The sequence below is a fragment of the Aegilops tauschii genome, chromosome 4 (assembly GCF_002575655.3).
Source record: "Aegilops tauschii subsp. strangulata cultivar AL8/78 chromosome 4, Aet v6.0, whole genome shotgun sequence".
Lineage (NCBI taxonomy): Eukaryota > Viridiplantae > Streptophyta > Magnoliopsida > Poales > Poaceae > Aegilops > Aegilops tauschii.
Window position 1 is genome coordinate 470,315,209 of NC_053038.3, and position 6,000 is coordinate 470,321,208.

The window sequence follows — 6,000 nt, forward strand, 5'->3', positions numbered from 1 at the left end:
GACCACATGTAAAACACGACCTACCGAATTGCAACCTGGTACATGCTTAACCCTTTTTATCGATGATAAGCTCACACATGATGCTACTTCCAGGGAAGGTCAATTTCACATGGGTGTGCTACGCTTTTGACTTTAACAAGTCAAGGATACTTGTTTTTGACCCAACAATATGCATGGATGGCGGTAGCTCATTGCCAGAGCTACATATGAAGATATGCACCCAGATGAGGACGTCCCTGAAGCAATGCGCCACGGATTTTTTTGAGAACTGGCAGTATGATTGGGAAAGCATGTCAGTCCACATATTGCAATGCAAGACAACAACTACACTAAGGTAAAAGATTGCTTGAAAACTTTTGTTACATTTTCTTAACCATACCTCCCCTCCATGACTAATCAAGATGTTTTACATGTACCAGAAACTGCATGGGCTTAGCCACACTGATGTTTTGCAGATACTTTGAAGGAAATAATGATAATTTCCCAGAGGTTTGTGTCCCATAATTATTTAAATTAGAAGAGCGGTACACGCCGGCATTGTTAATGTTGACGATGTGTACTTTTTTTGTTGATACAGTTGCAAAGTGATGCAAACGAGTTCGCGTCTTTCATCCTCTACGACATTCTTCATCTCCGAGGAAACAACGGTTATCTACCTAAGGAGTTCGTTCAGACGGTTAGCGATTAACCAGCTACGAAACTAATATCGATGTTCGCTAAAGTGGCAAAACGTGTTTGTTTGCGGCCAAATAGAACCTTCATTTCCGTGGTGTCAAACTTGTAATTCACTGATAATTTAAGTAGAATTTGCGTATGTATTTTGGATAATTCCCGTAATTCAGTTAAGATGTTTTTATGGCTATCAATTCAATTTATAAGGCTTGACAACACCAGATCATCAGCTGTACATATGAAAGGGGTTGCGCGCAGGTGGTGGTCCGCCCTGGATCTGAAGAAAATCTAAGAAACGTACGGCCACATCATAAAATTTAATAATTTTGCTAGAATGTTGATTATAACCCACCGACAATGTCAACAAGCCTATGAATGGTTGCATAATGTAACAACCCTATTTTCGATATTTGTTGGATATGGCCACGTTTATTGCCGTTGAGTAGGTAGAGAGAGGGAGAGAGATTGGCATGATCCACTCGGAAGAGGTACCGATCTGCAGATCCATGCGGGGGCACCATCTAGGTGCAGTCAGCCATCTAGACCTAAACGTATCCTTCTACTCTCTTGATGGTACATTGAGGTCATTCCCGTCGATCTGCATGAAGGGGGGGGGGGTCAAAAGTGCAACAAGCCCTAGAGAAATGTTGTAGAAGTCGCCACAACAGACTAGTTTGCCGACAACCATGTGACAACGGAGCAAAGTAGGCTGGACTGGGGTGGGGGAATATAAATGTCGGCTTTGGCAGCTTTTCAAGAAGTATGTACCCTTCTTCGCCTTCTTTATGGCGCCGAAGGTTCAACATCACTCATTTATATGCTTGGTGGAAGGGGGGATGGCATCAGGACATCTAAACCTGAATGTATCCTTCTACCTACTTGATGGTATATTGAGGTCATCCCCGTTCATCTGCATGAAGATCCCCGGCTAGGAACACATTCGAGGTGAGGAAAGCTACTACCTCTGGCGTCAGTGAGGTAGAGAGATCACTGGGGATAAAGAGATCCACTGGGAAGAGGTACCGATCGAGTTAACTACATGCTGGGGCACAACCCAGGAGAAAGATAATGTCGTAGATACTAGATAAAAACCGCCTAATATGTAGGCAACTACGTGATACCAGAGTAAAACATGCTGTATGTTGGTGGTGATTTTCACATTTAGTTTTTATACATATGTATATAAATATAATCATTTCAATAATATGCACGCGTCCTCAATACTATAACAATTTCCGTAATTCAGTTAAGATGTTTTTATGGCTATCACTTCAATTTCTAAGGCTTGACAACACCAGATCATCAGCTGTACATATGAAAGGGGTTGCGCGCAGGTGGTGGTCCGCCCTGGACTTTGCTAGATCTGAAGAAAATCTAAGAAACGCACGGCCACATCATACAATTTAATAATTTTGCTAGAATGTTGATTACAACCCACCGACAATGTCAACAAGCCTAGGAATGGTTGCATAATGTAACAATCCTATTTTTGATATTTGTTGGATATGGCCAACGTTTATTGCCGTTGAGGAGGTAGAGAGAGAGAGAGAGAGAGAGAGAGAGAGAGAGAGAGAGAGATTGGCATGATCCACTGGGAAGAGGTACCGATCTGCAGATCCATGCTGGGGCACCATCTAGGTGCAGTCAGCCATCTAGACCTAAACGCATCCTTCTACTTCCTTGATGGTACATTGAGTTCATCCCCGTCGATCTGCATGAAGGGGGGGTCAAAAGTGCAACAAACCCTAGAGAAATGTTGTAGAAGCCGCCACAATAGCCTAGTTTGCCGACAACCATGTGACAACGGAGCAAAGTAGGCTGGATTGGGGTGGGGGGAATATAAATGTCGGCTTTGGCAGCTTTTCAAGAAGTATGTACCCTTCTTCGCCTTTTTTATGACGCCGAAGGTTCAACATCACTCATTTATATGCTTGGTGGAAGGGGGGGCATCAGGACATCTAAACCTGAATGTATCCTTCTACCTACTTGATGGTATATTGAGGTGAGGAAAGCTACGACCTTTGGCGTCAGTGAGGAAGAGAGATCACCGGGGATAAAGAGATCAACTGGGAAGAGGTACCGATCGAGTTAACTCCATGCTGGGGCACAACCCAGGAGAAAGATAATGTCGTAGAATACTAGATAAAAACCGCCTAATATGTAGGCAGCTACGTGATACCGGAGTAAAACAGGCTGTAGTTTTCACATTTAGTTTTTATACATGTGTAATAAATATAATCATTTCAATACTATGCACGCGTCCTCAATTGATGGTATCAATACCAAAAACATCGACTAGGGATTTGTTATGTGTTCTGATTTTCGATGTTATAGTTTTTAAAATTTTATGTCAAAGAGGTTTAGTTTGACCACGATCGAGAACGGGAAGAATGCAAACAAAAGTAGACTAAGGAGTGGCCCCACCTTTTATCGACGATTCTCCTCTATTCAATTGAGCAAGTATTATAAACACCATAATTACAATTCCCTTTGTTCAAAGTAAAGCACACAAGTCAATGCGGTGTGCTAAAAAGAAATAAGGGGTGCTACACTAAAAAAAGGAGAGTTCTTGTATAGAGAACTTTTCTTTGTAGTACAAAGTACTAGCAGGTACTAGCCAACGTGATACATAGCTTAATGTATGACTTAATTTTTTGGCTATAGAACTGAACTTATAATTATTATTTTTCTACGGGCATTGTAACTATTCTTATTTGTGAAGACTATTTTTTTCTATATGCATAGATATGTCGCCGATATTGTTCTGCAATGAATGGCCTGCGGATGCTATGGATTATTCTTGCCTACTACTTACCCTAGAAAAATACAGTACTTGCCAACGACTTTTTTATCTTTTACTATATTGTAAAGTACTTTTCTGTGCTAACGTTGTCTTTGTAGGCCCTTTTTGCACTGTACATTTGATAGATGCCCGAAGTGAAGGCATCGCGCGCGACGTGGACACCATGCATGAGATAGGGGAATCCTATGCCTTTTTATACTGTTCCAACGCTGAATATAAGGTTGAGGAAAGCAGTAGTTCGTCTCCACACACAGAACCTCATATCCTGAGAGCTGCTTTTCTCCTTCCATCTGGTACTAGATAGTATCTCTACTCCTTGACCACCGCAGACATGAGTCACTCCAGGCAGCATAGGGCTCCCGGCGGTGAGCGGGCGCCGTTCCTATGCCCGTATTGCTCTGCGGAGGTGTACGTCTACCGGTCAAACACCTCTCGCAATCCAAATAGATATTTCTTCAAGTGTGTGAACCATCCGGTAAGTACAAATCTTTCGCATCTCAACAAATACGTCCAGCGTGGCTGATGTTGATAATCAAGTGCCAATCTCGCAGGATTGCCCTTTCTGGCGTTGGGTCGATGAGTACAATCCAGCTGCGCCTCCGGCACCACACTTCGCACGCAACGTTCCGCGTACTGCCGGTCAAGGAGCGGAACTCGTCGGCATGGTCGAGCTTCTTCGTATGCTGAACTCGTCACTGTGGATAGTTCTCGCCATTGTGCTGTCATATCTAGTGTTCAAGTCTTAGGTGTGGGCGAGCCAATGTGATGGTCATATGTACCCCCTTCATTTACTTTCATTAGCGTCGTTGTGTGAGCTTAACCACGAATGTACCCGCCCGCCTCATCCGCCCTAGAAATTTATGTTTTTCATGTCCTTAATCCACCAACATTCTCCTGTGCCCGCTTCAACTTATTTTTATAGTTTAAGCATGATATATCACTTAATCATATGAAATGCAAAAAAAAAAATCAATAAAGAAGGAATCAAGAAACAGCATAATGGAAGCGAATCTGAATAATGAAAATACCAGGGTAATTTAAAACATTGGTAATATAGGGATCATCACAGATGGAACACTAATGCAACAGTCCTGAGGTTCTTAAACCTAGTACAATACTCTTAATCTTAAATTATTAGGGAGATCGATCGAATGCTTCCTGAAAGTTTCAGACAACAATATTGGGAAGCATGATCAAAAAACGACAACAGTACTACCGAAACCCTTTGGAAATACTACTACATTAAGGGCAGCTCACATGCTTCACCCCAAAGAAAGGTAATTCTTTTCTCAAATCGCCTTGAAATGGTTCTTGTCCACCGTTGTGTAAATTTCTCCAATCTCAAGCAATATGTCCAAGGCCTCCCTGCACCGTAAGAACACAGATTTGATAATTTTAATTCGTTTCCAATACAAGTAAATTGCCATTCAGAAAAAAGTAAATATATAACTATTTTACCTCGCCACATGCTCCTCTATTTTAAGCGTTTCTAAGATGTAACCGATAGGTGTACGTTTCTCCCCATCGCTGCCAGACAGCATATATTGTCAATAATACACCTCGCAATTAAACGACCAGCGCTCACAGTAAAAAAATATACCTATGCTCAAACTCCTTTATGGTTTAGACCACGTTGACAATGTCATCAGATGTTGGTTTTTTAGTAGATGCACGAGCATTAGCGGCGTCAGTCTGCCAACAAAAATACACCTATATATTAGTCTAAGAGATAAAGTAGAGATTATACTCAAAACAACTTCAATGTATAAATATTAATCTTGCCTTTGAAATATCCAGGTGCTCATATATAGCTTGGAGGAAATGGTGGGTGATATCATTGTAGTTTGTCACTTTACTGGCGATTTTTTTTAAATATAGAGCCATGAAAAAAATCAGCATAAAAAAATATCAGGTAAACAAAAAATGAAGTTATAATCATACTTACTGTATGTTATAGATACATATATGAGGCCCATCGCTCATCATATTAGGCCTTCCACTCACTTTGACATAGTCATGGTCCCTGTTTAGTGAAGAGTTTTTATACAGGTATGTTATACATAAAAAAATTGCCATAACTTCGTTCAGACTTTAATTATTCACCTTAAATTCTTTATGATTGCCTCTTCCACTGGCGAAGATAACCTGTACATGAAGACAGGAAAAATCATATACAAACTTGTGCAAAAGGTTTTTTTTTTTTGCAATCATAAACTCCAGAAAGCAGTACAACATATTTTTTTTGTAAGATAACAAATTTGTCGACTACAGCTTTTAGAACCCCCACCATAATTTTGCTTTGACACGTCCCGTGCCGTCATCTAGCACACAGCTGAACTGGTACGCGTCTGATTTGCTTCTTAGTAGCCGCGCACATAGTCGTAACTGAATCAGACAAAAAACATTCAAACCATAAATACTTAAAAACAGTTTTAACATACTCGTATAAACCATTAATGAGCTAATAAGCAGTATCTAACCATGCTGGGGCGGCGATTGTTTATGACAGGGTCATCTCCGTGCGC